The sequence below is a fragment of the Ananas comosus genome, unplaced genomic scaffold (assembly GCF_001540865.1).
Source record: "Ananas comosus cultivar F153 unplaced genomic scaffold, ASM154086v1, whole genome shotgun sequence".
Classification (NCBI taxonomy): Eukaryota; Viridiplantae; Streptophyta; class Magnoliopsida; order Poales; family Bromeliaceae; genus Ananas; species Ananas comosus.
The window spans coordinates 21,669-40,223 of NW_017890671.1; positions in this window are offsets into that span (position 1 = coordinate 21,669).

The following is an 18,555-nucleotide window of genomic DNA, read 5'->3' on the forward strand; positions in this document are numbered from 1 at the left end:
GACATGCATTTCAATTGAATATATCCGCATTGTATATTGTTGAACTGACATGTTGCAGGGCCTACTTAGACCTATCGGTCGAGCTTTTCCCTTGGGTGGCCGTACCCACTGGGAACCATGGAGTTGGTTCTCACCCCACGTTGTTTTGGGGTTTTCAGGTCATTTGTGTGCTGCGCGGCGGCGCGAGGCGAGGGCGTAGCTCAGTAGATAGCGCCCCACCACAGAGACCGAGGTAGCAGTACCCTGAGGCAGTCTAGCTTAGGGGTCTAGAAGACAAGAAAAGAAAATATATCAAACTTGTAAAATAAATGATGTAATATATAAGATTGTAATTTGGAAGTAAAAATGTAACTGACTTGAGATGTATTTAACTGAATGGTTGTAATAGAAAGTAGATTATTTATTTGATACTTCCTTATGCAATCTGGATTGATATCCGTTTCTTGTTGGAACATTCGTTGATTGTTTGGATTGCGACGCCTTGGACGTACTGGGGAGACTCTGTCCGCGTACAGGGGAATTCCCGGTCCATTCGGCGGTCTGTCGGCGGCGCCGCGACCCGGTCCAAATTGGCGGTTCGTCGCGGGGCGTGACAGCCTCTCACGATTTCGTTGATTCCATTGATTTCTTCGCCCTATCCATGTATGATCTTCGTGTTGCAATGGTGCAATCAGATTCAATTCAACCAAATCAGTCGTCGCATCATTCCAAAACTTCACACAGTGCTCTATTCCCGGAGAAACGGTAAATTGTGCTATCATACCTTAAACTTCTACAAAATTTTCACTCCAGCATTGATTTTTTTTCACAGCTAACCCAATATTTGTAAATTTCTATACATTTATCAAATTCACCTATGTAGTCATATTTGCATAAAAAATTCAACGGTTTTTGCGCTTTTATAAAAATGAGCCACTTTTTTAAATTTTACATATTTGATCCAAATTTTGAGTAAATTGACTAAAATATCTTTATTTCTCTTTTTCACTTTATTTTTTTTCGTTCGTCTTTCTCCTATCGGCATCTCACCCTTCTCAGCATTTCTTTCTCTCTTTCTCCTCCCATTTTTTCTCCCTTCTCCTCCTACTCCATCGTCCCCATGTTGTTGCGGTGCTCCTCTCTCTTACTTCAACCACGCCTCTGTCGATGCCAGTTTGGATATGCCACAGATCGTGGAGATGAGGTTGCGATGGAAAGTGAGGCTGCGGTAGAAAGCGTGGCCATGGACGGTGAGAACGACGAAAGTGCTGCAGGATTTGAGGACGACTGGGAAGGAGAGCGTGTCGGGGCGGGGAAGGGACAGGAGCAGGGGCGGCGGATACTACAAAGGGTGATGGAAAGGGCACGGTAACAGAAAATAATATAGAGGATGGAAGGGAAAAAAAGAAGAAAATAATTTTTTTTTCTTCTGGAAAGGCCCTCATGTACCTTGACTACTATAGGAAAGGCCAAAGAAGTAGAGAAGAAAGAAGAAAAAGAAAAATGTAATATACTGAAACTTCGGTAGTGAATCATCGGACTTTAGTCAAAATGACCAAAGTGCGAGGTTGGGACGCTTCGGAAAGGCCGAAGGCGTCAAAAGAGGCTTAAGTGCATTGTAGGGAGTCTTCGAGAGCAAAAGAGTTGAAAATCTGCAAACTACAAAATTTGTGCTCTCGGGGACCGGTCCCTGGAGGGAGAGATCGGTCCCCGTACGTGTGAGAAATGCAAATGGCCAGTCTGCGCCAAAAGTGCTCTCGAGGACCGGTCCCTGGCAGGAGAGATCGGTCCCCGTGCGCGTAAACAGAATGGAGTGCCATTGGGAACCGGTCCCTTGAGGGAGGTCCGGTCCCTGAAGGTCCGGTCCCTCAGGGGAGGACAGGTCCCCGTACACGAGAATAGCCAGAATTGAGAAAAATTGGCTAAGTCCCTGAAGTTATGCTCTCGGGGACCAGTCCCTACTAGAGAGACTGGTCCCCGTGACCGAAAATGGCCCAGTTTGGGCAGTGTACGGTAGTGAAAGTTGAGGGGTCCAAATGTAATTATGCATCAAGTGGGATATGTATAGGGGCAAATGAGGGTCTTTTCTCATTTCTCCCTCACATAACAACAAAGGCTCTCTCTCTCTCTAGGATATCTCTCTCTCTCTCTCAAGGAGGTGGAGCAAGAGGTGAATTTGGTGGAGAAGGAGACTAAGAGGTGTAGTAGCTTCTTCTTCTTCTTCTCTAGCACAAGAATAGGGAGCTTTTAGAGGTAAGTTTTGTACCCTCTCATGGTAGAACCCTAAGATAGGTTTGAATGGACCTAGAAATGGTTTTGATAGGATCTCTAGGTGTAAATGAGCTTTTTCTTGCTTATAGTAGAGATCAAAACAAGGGTTTTGTTATGTATGAAAGCTAGGGCACCCAAATTGGGGCTTTTGCATTGGGTGGTTCTAAAGGCTAATTGACCTTATAGAAACCTAGAAGGAGAAGAGAAGAAGAAGAAGAGAAGGAGAAGAAGAAGAAGGAAGAGATCAAGCTAGAGAAGGCTTGGAGCATCTTTCTCTTCCTCTCCTCACTATTGGAGCTAACCTAGAGGTAAGCTCTTGAACCCTAGCAAGGTAGAACCTAGGGTTTTGAGTTTAATGCTTTGGAAATGGGTCAAATGGAACACTAGCATGCTTAAGAGTAGATCAATCCTAGAATCTAGGATTTTGTAGGAGTGGTTGCTATATGTGCAACCCTAGGGCTCCAAATTGGGGTTTTTGGTAAAGTATGAGATTGATCTCATTTGAGGGCATCTAAACCTAATTGCTAGGTGTTTAAACGCGGGGGCAAAAACGGATTGAGCATTCGTCGAACCGGTGAAAAGCTATCGGCAAGATAAGGTCGAGCAAGCTTCATTTCCACCAAAGAGGCGGAGACTTCGTTGTAAAGATCGTCGTAAGGCATCTCTAGAGCCTTTGTAGCCTCAAAAGGTGGGGGGTGTCATCCCGAAGCAACTGAGCTCTTTTCTATGTCCTAGAAATGCATATAACTTCATCTCTTGCATGTTGCATTGTAGGATTACATTGTAGTACCTTTCCTTATGCTTCTAAATGTTAACCTAGTGTACATGGAATACTTGGTGAAATGGATAGGTAAGGATTGGGTCGGAACATAGATCTTATAGTGCTAAAGAAAAGAGATGAACTCGATGGTTATTTAGTGACATAGAGAGTGTCATCTAAATGTTTAAAGAACACGACGAGTGGCATTAATGTAGTGTATTTGACACTAGAGGTTTGTGAACTTAGGGATAGATGGATCCCTTAATAAATGACTCGTGAATAAAGAACTTAGTATAGCTAAGTAAACATGCATGAATGTCGGAATAGATGAGTTCCGAGAGAATGTTGGCCCTAGTTTGTAGGGTATCCTCACATGGAGAGGATAGATCAAGTTCACAGGTCTGGTTATTGGGGTGGTATAGCCATCCATTTTCTCACATGGAGAGGAATCGTCGTCGAGTACTTCGGAGTGTTGCACGATAGGGATCACATGGAGGTCCGCAGACAATCCCGGGTCTGAGAGCACATGGAGCTCCTTGCCCTATGGGATGGATATGTGTAGCGTAGGCGAACCCAAGGGCTTTGCCATAGATTGGGTAAATAAAAAGTAATAATGTCATTAAACATTGTTTATCGAACATGGAAAGAACTTGTTAGCATGATAGTAAACCATTACTATATGATGCATGCATTCATCACACATGATTATGGGTATAGTAGTATAGTTTTTCTATTATGCGTTTACAGCTTTCAGATATCTATCTATATATCTAGTTGTTGTTGCTTTTGCCCAATTGGACCTAGTGGGGAGATCGGCGAAGTCGGCGACCGAGCCCACTGGGAACTATGGAAGATAGTTCTCACCCCACTCTATTTCCAGGGCTAGGTACAGGGTTGCCGGGCGAGAACCACGGCAAGGGTATCGCGCCCGACCAGTGAGGACTCTTGGTAGAGTAGTAGCTTTTCTTTTTGCATTAGCACACCTATGTATTTGAGAGAGATTCATGTAGGTGAGGATTTGGAGAGCTTTGTATTTTGGATGAACATGTATCCATTTTGGGGAAAAGAAAATGTAAATGTAAAAGAATGCATATTTGATGTAATAGCTAGTAAAGTTCTCTCTTTATTTCACTTGTGTTTACTTGTGGATTACTTGCTCTTAGTTGTTGTCGGCACTATTTGTACCCCGCTGAATGTGTATGTTTAGTATTTAGTTTTCCTGGATAAATTCTTGTATACATTCTTGTTGTTGAGCCTTGGGCGGGCAGGGGAGGTTCTGTCCGTTAGGCGTCCGTCCGGCGCGCCCGAACCGTGCCAAATTGATAGGGGTTTCGGGGCGGGGGCGTGACAGGCGTTGGTATCAGAGCATAAAGAGCAAGTAAAGAGAGAAAGACTAGGATGACCTAGGAGACCCTAGGTTGGTAAACCCTAAGGTGATAGGTGTGTGAGCGAAACGTGAACCTATAACAGTGGCAAAAGTGACTCGATTGGGTCGAAGTTGGTGATATGTCTCTAGTGGTTGCTAGAGGTAGATTCAAGTGGTATTAGTTCTCGACTGGAGGTGGTTGTGTCGGCGGCCGATGACATAATACTAAGAGTCTGGAATGAGTACACTTGTGTGCTTTCGTCCGATTTTGTTGTTAAGTCGTTATGTGTCATAATTACGACGAAGAGATCGGGTTAAGATAATTAACCAAGTACTTGTGTTTCAGGAGCTAATGGCGCCAAGGAGACGCCCGAATACGAGATTTACTCCGGCACTGCCTCCTGAGGTACCGGAGCAGGCTGAACCGAGTACGATGGATCGGTTGCAGGCACAAGTGACCGCACTGACTGATGTGGTGCAGCGCCAAGAGACCCGATTCGAGCGGCTCCAGGAGCTTTTGGAGTGGCAGTTACGGCGGCGGCCGCGACGGGGGCAAAAGGCGGTGGTCCGCCCGCACCCTCGATGCGCGCGCCTAAAGCGGCTGAGGGTGAGGGTATTGCGGCGGTTCTAGTGACGGCACGCCCACCGCCGTCAATTGTTCCTCAGGCGGCGTCGGGATCGGCAGCACCCGACGTGACGGCCGAAGATGTGGAAGGAGAGTGTGCGTTGGCGGCTTTTATCAAGTTCAAGAAGTTCAATCCGCCCATCTTCGAGGGCGAGAAGGTGGAGCCTGCGATGGTCGAGTCATGGGTCGACTCAATGGAGACTCTCTTCGAAGACCTGCTTACTTTGGAGAGGGACAAGGTGTATCTTGCCACCCATTGCCTAGAGAAGGCGGCGAAGGTCTGGTGGAACTGCGTCAAATGGGATCGGCTTCTCGGCCTTTCGTCGATGTTGTGGGAAGAATTCAAGAGGGTGATGTTCGCCAACTACTTCCCCGATACGTTGAAGCGGAAGCTCTAGGAGAAGTTCTGCAAGTTGGAGTACGGGGACGGCTCAGTAGCAGAGTACGAGCAAGAGTTCTCCCACATCATTGACTGTGTCTCGGATGTTGTGAGAGATGACCGGGACCAGGCCGACTGGTTCTTGCGAGGACTTCGGCCGGGGATCTACAAGGCCATGCAAATACTCAAACTCACGACCTTTGCGGAGGTCTTTGACCGAGCACTTTGGGCGGAGCACGGAGACGCCCATGTTCGGGAGAAGCGTGAGATGTTGGCCGAGTCTAAGGACAAAGGCAAGAAGCGTCAAGGCGGCGGTTCAGGGGGACAGGCACGTTCTAAGAAGCCCCCGAAGTATCCGCGGACTCAGCCAAGGGGCAATGGAGCGCGACGGTGTGTCATATGTGGTGGAGACCACCCGGTGTCGCGTTGTGTGCAGCGCCAAGGCAGGTGCTACAAGTGCGGGCAATCGGGGCACATTATACGGGATTGCCCGGGAGGAGGAGCCTCGCCTGCCCCATTCACTGCTTCTGCACCGGCGATTCCGGCCCACTATGGAGGAGTTCCACCGACTGCTGTGTCGGCGGGACGTGCGATGATGCCGTGCCAGCCCGAGATGGCGCGATCGGCCCCGAGCGGACGGGTATTCGCCGCTCAGGTCCAAGCCGAGGAGCCTGCGGAGGCGGAGGAGCATCGCCTTGTGGCAGGTATGGTTTTAATTAACAGAGTTCGCTCCAGGGCTATGTTTGATATAGGAGCCACGCATTCATTTATCAGTAGATCATTCGCACGCATGCATGACATACTCATAGAGGCGAGTGACAAGTGGCGAGTTGAGGGCCCTGGGTCGACGTTTAACACCTACACAGAATGCTCATCGTGTCCAGTGCAAGTAGGCGACTGGATAATGCCCATTAGGATGCTGGAACTCAAGAACCTTAAAGAGTTCGATGGCATATTGGGCATAGACTGGCTCTCAAAGTATCACACAATGATCGACTACAAGAGCAGAGTGATTACGTTTCGTGAGCCAGGACAAAAGGAGTTTACTTATCGAGCTTGTCAGAGCTCGTGCTTCGCCACGACAGTATCGGCGACGAGAGCAAGGAAGCTGGTGAACAGTGGTTGCGCAGCATTCTTGGCAACTGTTGTGGAAGTGAATCGTGTAGCTCCAACCTTGGAGGAGTTATCAGTGGTACGGGAGTTTCCGGATGTGTTTCCCGCGGAGTTCGTCAGAGACTTGATTCCCGGTACCGCACCGGTCTCGAAGGTTCCATATTGAATGGCGCCGGCGGAACTGAAAGAATTGAGGAGTTAGTTGCAAGATCTTCTTGACAAACAGTTTATCCGACCGAGTGTATCACCGTGGGGAGCTCCGGTGTTGTTTGTGCGGAAGAAAGATGGATTGTTTCGACTCTGTGTGGATTATCATGAATTGAACAGAGTCACGATAAAGAACAAGTGCCCACTTCCCCGAATCGATGATTTGTTTGATCAGGTGCAGGGGTCGCGTGTGTACTCAAATATAGATCTCTAATCCGGCTACCACCAGTTGAAGATCAAGCCGGAAGATGTGCAAAAGACCGCGATTCGCACGTGGTATGGACACTATGAATTCACGGTCATGCCATTTGGACTCACGAACGTTCCAGTGGCATTCATGGATTTGATAAACCGTGTCTTTAGGAGGTATTTGGACCGATTTGTCGTGGTCTTCATAGACGACATATTGGTTTATTCTCGCAGTGACGAGGAACATGCCGAGCATTTGAGGATAGTGCTTTAAGTCCTTCGGGAGGAGAAGCTATATGCTAAAGTAAAGAAGTGTGACTTCTGGCTTCGAGAGGTCGCGTTTCTAGGGCATGTGATTTCCAAGGGTGGAATTCCTGTAGACCCGAGGAAAGTTGAGGCAATCAAAGATTGGCCGCGCCCGACGAATGTCATGGAGGTTCGAAGCTTCGTGGGCTTGGCGGGCTACTATAGACGGTTTGTGGAGGATTTTTCAAAGATGGTGATTCCACTTACCCGTCTGACTCAGAAAGGCACCAAGTTTGTTTGGAGTGAGGAGTGCGACCGGAGTTTCAAAGAGTTGAAGGAAAGATTGACTTCGACTCCGGTGCTCGCTCTACCAGTGCAAGGCGAAGACTTTGTGGTTTATATCGACGTTTCCTATCTAGGATTGGGGTGTGTTTTGATGCAGGGCGGGAAGTTAATTGCTTATGCATCCCGTCGGCTGAAGAGCTATGGAAAGAACTACCCCATTCACGACTTAGAGCTAGCGGCTGTCACGCCCCAATCCCTGCCAATTTGGTCGGGTTCGGGTCACGTCAACAGACGCCGAACGGACAGAGCAAGAGAGAGATTCTGGCTTCGCAACCTCAGCCGGAGCTTTGCTTTACTCTTGTCTGAGCCTGCGTGTCCTGACTCTGCCGCACTCTCACTGAGCGCGCGATCACCACTCACCGGTAGGTTGGAGTTAGAAGATTGCAAACCGAAAATAGACGTCTTCAATCCTCGCTCAAAGATCGGGCATATCCTCCCGCCGCTCCGCAACGACGAAGGCCACAAATGCATGAGCCGGCGAAACTCATCCTCGTACTGGGCTACGTCAGGTCCTCTCTGCGCGCGGTTGCGCACGATCCTAGCTCCAATCTTCCTTTGACGTAGTCGAAGGAATCGCGCCAGAAGAGCATCCTTGAATCTTGCGTCAAGTGATAGATCAGTCGGGCTCAGGGTGCCCTAGAAAGTCACACGGGGGTAGCCTCGCGTCGCAATTGTGGTGGCGAGCCAAACCCCGATCCCTTCTCCACGAAGGTGTCGGGGAAGACGCTTCTCAGTGCATCAATCCAATTCCGCACTGATCCAGTGTCGACTTCCTCCGCGTCTGAAGAATCGGGGCTGCCCTCCTGAACTCATTGAGGCGCTCCATCAGTCATATCTCGCTCCGCCACCAACCAAGGTAGGGAAACTGCTCAATCCGGGGCTTGACGGTGGCCACAAAACTCTCCTGGGTCGCGCAGGCGGCCGACATGCGAAGAAATGGGCGCGGAGGGTACGTCTCTCGGTGCAAGCCCCACGCGTGGTCGGTGTTAGGAGCTGCGTCTCCTAGGAAGCTGCACCGTTGCTGCAGAAGTAAGATCCAACTCCAGGCGCTTATCGGCCTCCTGTCGCCGTGCCCCTCGCTGCTGTCGGGCGCCTCCGCCTGCTGAGTTACCATCAGTGTGAGGGCCGAACGGCCCTCACTCGCGGACCTCGCTAGAATTAATGGATCGGAGGTAGCGAGTCATCGACCTCCTCAAAGTTTGCCCGCATTGTCCGCCCAGCAGATTGGGAGCGCAGTATCGGCATCGTCACTAAAGATAAAAGCGAGTTAGAAATACTCACGCTATCTGCATCCTCGCTCAAGCAAAACCAATCATGCGAAAGTTAGAGAAGTGATTCTACACTACTAATCGGCGATGTTACGTTTCGGCCAGCTACAACGTAACCTCCGCGGAAGTAGAAGCCAACCTCAATCAACTCTAATTTAGAGTTATGCATAATACCCAATCATTGATCCTTTTCGCTTCACAAGTCGAAATTAGACCTCGTCTCTCTCACGAGCCTTTGCTATAGTCCCGCCTAAGTTTACTAGGTCCCTAACTCAACCCTAGCTCTGATACAAATAAATAACTGATCAGGACGGGGCCCAGCGGAAGACCGCCCGGGCGGGCCCAGACCCCTACGTCTAAAAGCGTTAAGGCAGTTAAATCACAAATAATACAAGAATATATACAAGACATCTAGGGGTATCAGGCAATATAAATGTCCAAAACACAACAAGAAATAAGGATGAAACGTATAATCCACTAGTAAAACTAAAGTAATACAATGGAATCCCATAACAAGTACTACAAGTATAAAAAAAAAGATACAGGTGGTCTCTATACATGGATACAAAAATCTCTTCTCTAACTACAAAAAAAGTAAACCACCTAGGCAAAGTCGCTCTCGTGCACCTAAGGCCGATCCCTTGCGCATCGCCCCGGCTCCGCCGGTGCCGAAGCTCTGAAAGTAAACCATAAAAACAGGGGCGTGAGAACTAATAACAAATGTTCCCAGTGGGCATATACTGACTTCGTGAACTGCGCCACAAGGCTAAAGCTACAAAATGTCAGTGACTATAAATAGTGAAAGCGAAAGGTGGTAAAAATATTAACTTACTGACGAACATGATTATCGCTACTTAGCATAAATAGCATAAGATATGAAAGCAACTATCTGAAGTAAAGTCTCCAACTATCATGATATTCACAATGTGAAATAGTAAGGTTCGCTGTTTATATTCTTAGTCAATGTCGAGTAGTACACTAAGTCTCATCTGTCCATGTCATAGATGGACTTATAAAGTCAAATCTAAGAGCAGCACGCCGAAGGCTGTCTATGGCCCTGAGACCACCCGTAGTGTCTGGACGTGCAGGCTAATGGCTCTGATGGTAGTCTCATCCCCACCCTAGAATGAAGCCTGTCACCGGCAATCCACTTCGGGCCGCCGGAATCGTTGATCCCTTATGTCTATTTTCTATTGTTTGAGATATAATATATCCCTTCATAGAATAGATAGGGTATCTACATGTGGAATTTGGTTTGAATTCATTTTATGCTTTCTAACGAGTTGAAATAGAGAATGATGAAACATGGACATGTGTGATTGGGACCTCAAGTTGTATGAATTGCTAAGAATAGGACTTGGACAATAGAACACAAGGGTTCATTTGACATAGAAAAGAATTGCATTAGAGATGAACCATTGAATATAGGTTAACCCATAATGACAATGATCGACGATAAAGCTTGTAGTGGAAAAAACAGGTAGGACTATGTGATTTGGCATTGTGACTAATGGCTATGGTCTCAGTTGAGGATTAGATCGATACTCACTTTTCGTCTGCTTGAGGGATGTCGCTCCCCTCGAGCGGCTTGCGCTCCGGAGGTTGGTCACCACGCGTGTAAAGTCGCACATTGACGGTCCGCCAGGGAGGTTCGAGGTCCCCGTTATAAGGGATTTGGGTTGTGAGCTTATGGGTTACAGAGTTAACCGGTAAGATTGGTAAGAGCCAAAGTTGATTATGATTGGAGCATTAGCATGCATTGCCATTTCGGCATTGAAATGTGATATCTACTGACTTCTTGGTCTTGCAGGCATAGTATTCGTTGGTCATTAGTAATCGTTTTTCTTTCTTTGAAATACATGGTTTTTTATGCCTGATAGACCTGTGGTAAGTCGGCGAAGTCGATGCCGAGACCCACTAGGGCAATTCGTTGTATTCTCACCCAACTAACCCTACAGGCTCTAGCACGGGCGGCGGGGAAGGACGAGCAGGTTTGGCGCCGTAGTAGGGCCACGGGACTTCATGCAGTTGTAGTTCATTTCTTTGTATAACATGATCAACTTTATTTTGTTGATTCTGGTATGTGAAGTGAAACAATCATGTATTTGTGAACTAAATGTAAGAAGTATGAATGGTTGAAATGGAGTGTAATAGTTTAGCATTAGCCTTTGTTTACTTGAATATTGGTTTATAAATGAAAATCAAGATATCATGTGTAATCTATATTAGCCTTAGCTTCGTTCCGTTGTGCTTGCCGCTGTGCAAGCCTCTATTATATGCAATTCGCGTTGTTAATTGCTCATTATATGATTTGTTAGAGGTTGGGACGGGACAGGGGAGGCTCTGTTCTTCAGGACCGTTGTTGCAGTGACCCGAACACCGCAAATTGAGCAGAGGAATTGGGGCTACAGTATAATGGTTATCAGAGAGAAGTGAAAGCAAAGTCTAAGAATGACTAGGAAGATAGGTTTGGAGACCTAGATTTAGGAACGTTTGACGTGGACTTGGGTAATGGCGAAAGCGGAGTGTTGGCTTACTGTAACATTCTCTAGAAAGAAGTAAGATGGATTATAAGGCTTAGTGTTGTCTACTTAAGGGACTTTGTGGGGGCGACGACTCACACAACACGAGAGTGGATATTAGGCTTGTGCTGTCGGTAAGTGGTATTAGGTGAAGCGTGTAAGGGTCCGTGCTCGAGCACTAATATTTGTGATTCGTTGCGTGTTCAGGACGCGATGCACCCAAGGAGAGTTACGAGGTCCCACGAGGCGGGCATTCGGAGAGCCGAGCAGTCGGGGTCGACGGCGTGAGTGCAGCTGCGAGCCCAGGTAGCGTTGCCGGGGTATGCGGGGCTTCAAGGGGGCAGATCGGGCGACTCCCTGAGTATGATGGCCAACAGGCACGCGCGGCATCTGTGGCCGAGGGATCGCTTGCCGCAGCGCTCCTGTAGACGCCACTCGTGCAATTGGCGGCAGCGGCCGTGACGCTGTTCTCGGCGCATCAGGTTCTCGTCCATTCCGATGTGCTTGAGGCGAGCAGGAAGCGCACGTTAGCGGCGGCTGAGGCGTTCAACGCGGTTCAACCCTCCAACCTTCACGGTGACGTGAAGGATCTGTGGACAGACGGAGAGTTGGCTCGGCCGCGATGGAGGTCGCATTACTTAGGATATCTACACTCGAGAGAGGTAAGTTCAATTGGCGTTCATTGTTTTGATGTTCGACTCGACTGTGGTGGAATCAAGGAGGAAAGTCGCTCACGTAGACGCAGCTATATCCCTTGGGAGGGCGTTTAGGAGATGCTGCTCATCGAGTATTTCCACGAGAGCGACAAAAGAAATCAGGAGATTTTCGGAAGCTAAGGCAGAAGTCAGAACGTACTGGAGTAACAGAGAGGAGTTCACGCACATGATCAACTGTGTGCCGGACTTGGTCATGGTGTTAGGCGACCGAGCCGGAGGTATTTGAGAGCGGTGCGACCCGGTTTTAAGGTATTTCTGCGTGTCGCTTGAAGACTATGAGAGGTTCTTGACCGCGCGTTGGGTGAGCGGCGGAAATAGCATTGCACGAGATCGATGGCGAGGCATTTGAGAAGGATAAGGAAAGACAGACTATAGAAGCGCCTGGCTGGGTGGTCGGCGGGCAATCGAGTTCTAAGCGACCCCCGCCAAACACGAAGATCACAATGGTGGGGAGGTATGGAGTCAGACACGGGGTCAGTTACCTACCGTGTGTGATATGCGGGGGAGCATAGAGCCTACCAGCTGCGCACTGAGCGGGAGGGGCCGGTGTTACAATGTGGCAAACGCGGCACATGATCGCGAAATGCCCGGCGGCTATCCCAGCTCCGTGCATCAGCCTCAGGTACAGTACCCCGCGACAGTTTGCGGGCTGCCACCCGCAATATCTCTGGACGACGATGCGGCGTACGCTCAGCCTGAGGCTTTTCGAGCACCAATGGGCGGGTTTTTGCCCTCAGAGGTGGACGAGCACCATCATCGTTCAGACGGACGTCGTACACGGTATTTATTCTGATAGAGGCCACTAGGGCTAGAGCTCATATTCGATTAGGGTGATCTCATTCTTCATATCTAACATCATTCGGACAAGCTCATGATTAGAGATAACTCATAAAGAGGAGTAATGGTCGTGACATCCCTAGACACTGCGATCGAACGTTACGATGAGTGTTTTGGAATTGCCCAGTGCCAAATAGGCGATTGATTTGCGATCGAGCCTTCTAGTGTTGAGGAAATGGGGGTCGAGAGTAGATCTTGGGATCAATGGGCTCTCGCAAGTATTACGCGGTTAATAGATTTGTGAAAGAAGGGTATCACCTTCGCGTGAGGCCCAACCCCAAGAGAGTTTTACCTAGGGCGGCAAGGGTAACACGCATTATGCAGCGACTGGTTCGACGGTGAGGGCGAAAGGTTGATCAACAGGGCGCATTGTAAGGCTACTTGGCGACCATCGTAGACTCTCGAAAAGAGTATCGAATTGGAGAATATTCGAGTTTGCGGGAGTATCCGGATGTATTCCCCGAGTTACCGGGTATTGCCCCAGATAGGAGTCGAGTTCGTGATGATGATTTCCGGGGCGGCGCAAGATTTCGAAGGTAGTACAGAATGGCACCGGTGGAGAATTGAAGAGTTGTAAAGGTCAGTTACAAGACTTGCTCGAAAGGTTCGTACGGCCGAGCGTGTCCGTGGGGCTCCGGTCTGTTTGTAAGAAATTAAGGCCGCACACTTCGACTCTCTGCGTTGATTATGCGAGTTGAAAAGTGACGATCAAGAATAAATACCCCAGTTGCCAAGATTGATGACACTGTTTGAATTCCAGTTGGCAAGGGTTCCAAAAGTGTAGTCTGAAGATTGATCTACAGTCGGGTGTATCATCAGTTGAGATACGCCCCAAAGATGTGCGCAAAACGGCGTAACGTAACGCGTATGGATTATGAGTTCAGCGGTAATGCCGTTTGGGTTTACGCATGCCCATCAGGCTTCATGGCTTGATGAATAGAGTCTTCGTCCGCTAATTGGACGCGGTGCATCGTGGTATTCCATGTGACGACGTATTGGTGTACTTCTCAGGACCGAAGAAGAACCGAGGAGCATGTTAAAGGCTGTGTTGGACATACTCCGGAAGGAAACAAGCTTTACGCAAAATTAAAGAAGTGGGCGTTTTTGGCTTTCGGAGGATCTTACTTTCTTGGGCACGTGGTATCCGAAGACTGGCATTTAGGTGAGATCAGAGTCGAGGCGGTTAAAGTTGCCTCGCCGACAGTGTAGCGGATGGATTGTACTTCTTGGATTGGGGCTATTTACCGGCGTTTGTGGAGGGATTTGCTAAGATAAGCAATTCACTAAAGCTTACGCACAAGGGGTGAGTTTGTTTGGAGCCCGAGTGTGAGCGGAGCTTTGAAGACTAAAGACAAGGTTGACATCTACTCCGGTGCTTGCGTTGCGACGCCGGAGAATAAATTATTCGTATATCAGTGATGGCTCTACATGGGTCTCGGGTGTGTCTTGATGCAAACGGCCGAGTCATAGCTTATGCTTCGGCCATACTGAAAATAATGAAAAGACTACCACGCCCAGACAGCTTGAAGCTAGTCGCGGTTATATTTGCGCTAAAACTGTGGGAGCATTAACATTATCGGGAACATTGTGAGATCTATACAGATCATAAGAGTCTCAAATATTTGTTCCCCAAAAGGATCTACTTGCGTCAGGCGGTGGTTAGAGTTACTAAAGATTATTGACGTACCATTCTCTACACCCGGGAAGGCTAACGTGGTGGGCCGATGCTCTAAAGCAGAAGTCGCTAGAAAATTTGGCGGCGGAGATTACGCCTCAACCGGCGTTGCAACGGAGATATACAGCGTTTGACTAAAGTTGTGGTGCGGCCGGGAGTGCGGCAACACTCGCACCTCTAATCGTGCAACCTAACCTTGTTGATGAAATCAAAGGATTACAGGCATCGGATGTTTCTCCAAAAGGGGGCCAATTGAGGTGTAGTGTTGATGATATATGGCTATTGAACGACGGCGCACTAGATATCGAGGTCGTTGGGTGTGTGCCCACCGGACGATGCTCTTCGGAGGGCGATTATGCAGCAGGGCATATCTCTTATAGGCTCCACACCGGGGGACAAAATGTATCAAGATTTGAATTGCATATTGGTGGCCAGGGCATGAGAGGGATATAGGGGAGTGTGTCGGCACACGATGAAACAGGTGAAGGAGAGCGTCGTTTCCAGCGGGAAAATGCAGAAGCTTATCCTATACCGTGTGAAATGGGACAAACATCGCAATGGACTTGTGAACGGGCGCTGCCTAAGTCACAAGGTGGACATGACGCGTTGGGCAGTGTGGAACGGTTGCCAAATCGCACACTTTTGCCGATCCACACACTTGGTCGGTGCGTAAGTAGCCAAGTCTATATTGACGAAGGTGGTGAGACTTCATGGGGTTTCTGTATCTAGATTGTATCGCCGGCCCTAGTTCCGCTCTCATTTCTGAAGATGTTTCGGGCGCTTGGCACGCGCGACTTTAGTACGGCATTCATCCTCAAAGTGACTGGTCAATCGGAGAGACAGATTCAAATACTTGCGGACATGCTTCGAGCGTCGTGACTTGCTTATAAGGGGGATGCACGACATGTTTACCGATGGGGAATTCGCATATAACATAGTTATCAGGAAAGTGGCGATGGGCCAATTGCGAGGACCCTGTTGGAAGGAAATTGTCGTCGCGATACACTGGAGCGACGTGGCGAGAATATAGATCTTGGCCGGGATGTGGTGCAAGAGGCGGAAGAAGTTAGGCCTTGCCGCGAGCAAAGGTTAGTAACGGCGAATCAAGGCACAAAAGTTATGCCGACAAGCGGCGAAAGATTTGAGTTCGCGGTAGGAACCGCGTATTTTTAAAAGTATCGCCGACAGCGAGAGTTAAGCGTTCGGTGTTCGCCGGAAATTGAGCCCCCTAAGTCGACCGATTGAGATTTGGAACGACGTCGGGCGGTGGCCTACCAGTGGACATTACCACGAAGGCTAGCGGATACATGATGTAGTTCCATGTTCTCACTCCGCAGTATGTGTAACGACCTCCGATACATATCTCTCGTATATACGCGATAGAGCTTCCAGAGGAATGACTTATGAAGGAATCTTCGGCGTGGTGCGTCGCGAAGTGCGAAAGCTTCGGAACCGCCGAAATCCCCGTAGTTAAGTTATTGGTGCGAACTACAGAACGACCGGTCGAAGAAACGTGGGAGCTCGAGAGGAGATAGGGAGCGTATCCTCACCTCTTCGAGATCAAGTGGGTATGAATTTGAATTTCAACCTAGAAGTTTCGCGGACGAAACTTAAATTAAGGGTGGAGAATGTAAAATACACATCCCTCGTAGTCGTGCCGAGTTCGTCAAAACGAGCGGAACCAATTGAATGTAGTTACATGTGGACCCTAAGTGCATGGAGTTCTAAATGGAGCAAAAGGGACCCGGCGAGCAATCTGCAAAATTGCTTAAGTCCAGATTGAGCTCTCGGGGACCGGTCGCCTGAAGGAGAGACCGTCCCGTCGCGTAGCCTGCAGGAATCCTGAGGCATCCGGTCCTGGTGGTGAGAACGGTCCCGGGAGACCGGTTTGACGGCAGACCGTCCTCGTGCCAACAGGAAAACGTTGAAAATTGGTAAGTCCTGGAAAAACCCACCAGCGTTCCCCGTTGGCCGACCGGTCCCCTGGTTTCGGCGGAGACCGGTCGCGAAGCAGAAAATGCAGTTGGGCAGATTGATGGAAACAAGTGGAGGGGCTTATGTGCAATTGTTATCAACACTATATGGTGGCCACATCCCTCTACCACAGCATTTCAGCCGTCCTCCTCACGCCATTTCCTCACTTATCTCTCTCTCGAATCGCCTCTAACGGCTTGAGAAGTAAAAAAAGAGTTCTCGAGAAACGAAGGTGATTTGATGCTTATGGAGAGTTCTAAGGGGCTGGGTCCAACAAGAACGAACGCTTGGTGAGACTTGACTAGGAGGTAAGCTTTTGTGAGGTTTCCCTCTAGGGTTTGGGTTTTAATCTTAAGGAATTGAGCTTTGTGGCTCCTTAGACGTATAGAAGTCTTTGAGGCATGATACCATGGAAAGCCATGAGAGCTCCAGTGCTCTCATCATGGTCGAATCCTGGCAGTGAAATGTTTGAGGCGCCTAGGTTGGTACCGAAGTTTTAGAAACCTTGTTAGGGATATGTTCTTAGATGATCCACTAAGCTATTCTTTTTTGCTTGGGGTTGGGATGATTCATGGAAAGACCTTAAGTGGACTAAGATTAAAGGGCTGAATTTGGGGTCTTTTGCCGCTCAGGATTTTCGGAGGAACGAATTGACCCAGTAGAAACTAATTGGGGGTGCCTAAACTGCGTTGGACAACTTGTTAATATTATCGAAATGATTATAAAAGTATAGCTTCATGACAAAAGGCCTAATACGGCATATTTTGATGATAGGGAGCGAAATCGACTGTACTAAAGTGCGGGGGCCTTGATCATTCCACACCCACACGACCAATTAGAGGTGGGGGTCACGCCGAATAGTTGATTCCCTCTATGTGCTATTCTCTCATTTGTTTTGAGCATATATAATATCCACTCTTCATGCATAGTGGGTAGCTACACAGTGAACTTGGTTTGAATTCATTTTTTAATCGCTTTCTAACGAGTTGACAAGAGCAATGATAGCAACACAAATGACATCGTGTGGATTGGACCCTAAGTTGTATTGAATGTAAGAATGGATTCGACAATAGAAACCAGGGTGTCAATATGAAAAAATAGAAACAAGAATTGCAATTGAAGATGAAGCCATTGAAATTAAGTTAACCACTAATGACAATGACTCGACGATAAGCTTGTAGAGTGGCAAGATAAATAGGTAGAAGACCCTATCGTGATTTTGTCATGTGTGATAATGGCATGGATCTACATATGAGGATTAGATCCGATTCATTTCGTCGTGGTTGAGGGAGTGCTCCCCTCGCGTGCGCTCCGGAAGTTGGTCACCACTGGGCGTTGTAAAGTCCGCACAGTACGGTCCCCAGGCGAGGTTCGAGTCACCCCGTACTCACGGGATTATGGTTGTTGAGTTATTGGGTTAACCAGAGTTAACCGGTAAAGAATGTAACGAGGCCAAAGTTGATTATGATATGGAGCATGCATGCATTTCCATTTCGCATGAAATTGTATATCTACCTGACTTTTTCTTGGCAGGAAATAGTATCCCAGCTCCTGCATAGTAATGGTTACTTTTCTTTCTTTGAAATCTTATGCCTGGATAGACCTAGTGGGTAGTCGGCCGAAGTCGCTTCGACCACTGGAATCTTCGTTGTAGTCCACAACCACTAAAACCTTACAGGTCCAGCACGGGCGGGGGCGGCGGAGGACGAGGCAAGGTTGGCGCTCGTAGGTAGAGCCGCCACCGGGACTTCATGGCATTTGTGTTCATTTTCTTTTGTATACATGTATCAACTTTATTTTGTTTGATGTTAGGTATGGTGAATGTGAAAACAATCATGTATTTGGTGGATGATAAAGAATGATAAAAAGATGATGGTTGATGAGTGTAATAGTTTTACATCTACTTTTGTTTACTTGAATTTGGTTAAATGAATCAAATATCTGTGTAAATCTATATTAGACTTTAGGCTCTTCGCTTCGTTGTTACTTGCCCTCGTGAAGCCTCTGTATTATTTTGGCAATTCTCTTGTTAATTGCCATAATATAAATGTATTGTTAGAGCCTTGGGGGCACAGGGAGGCTA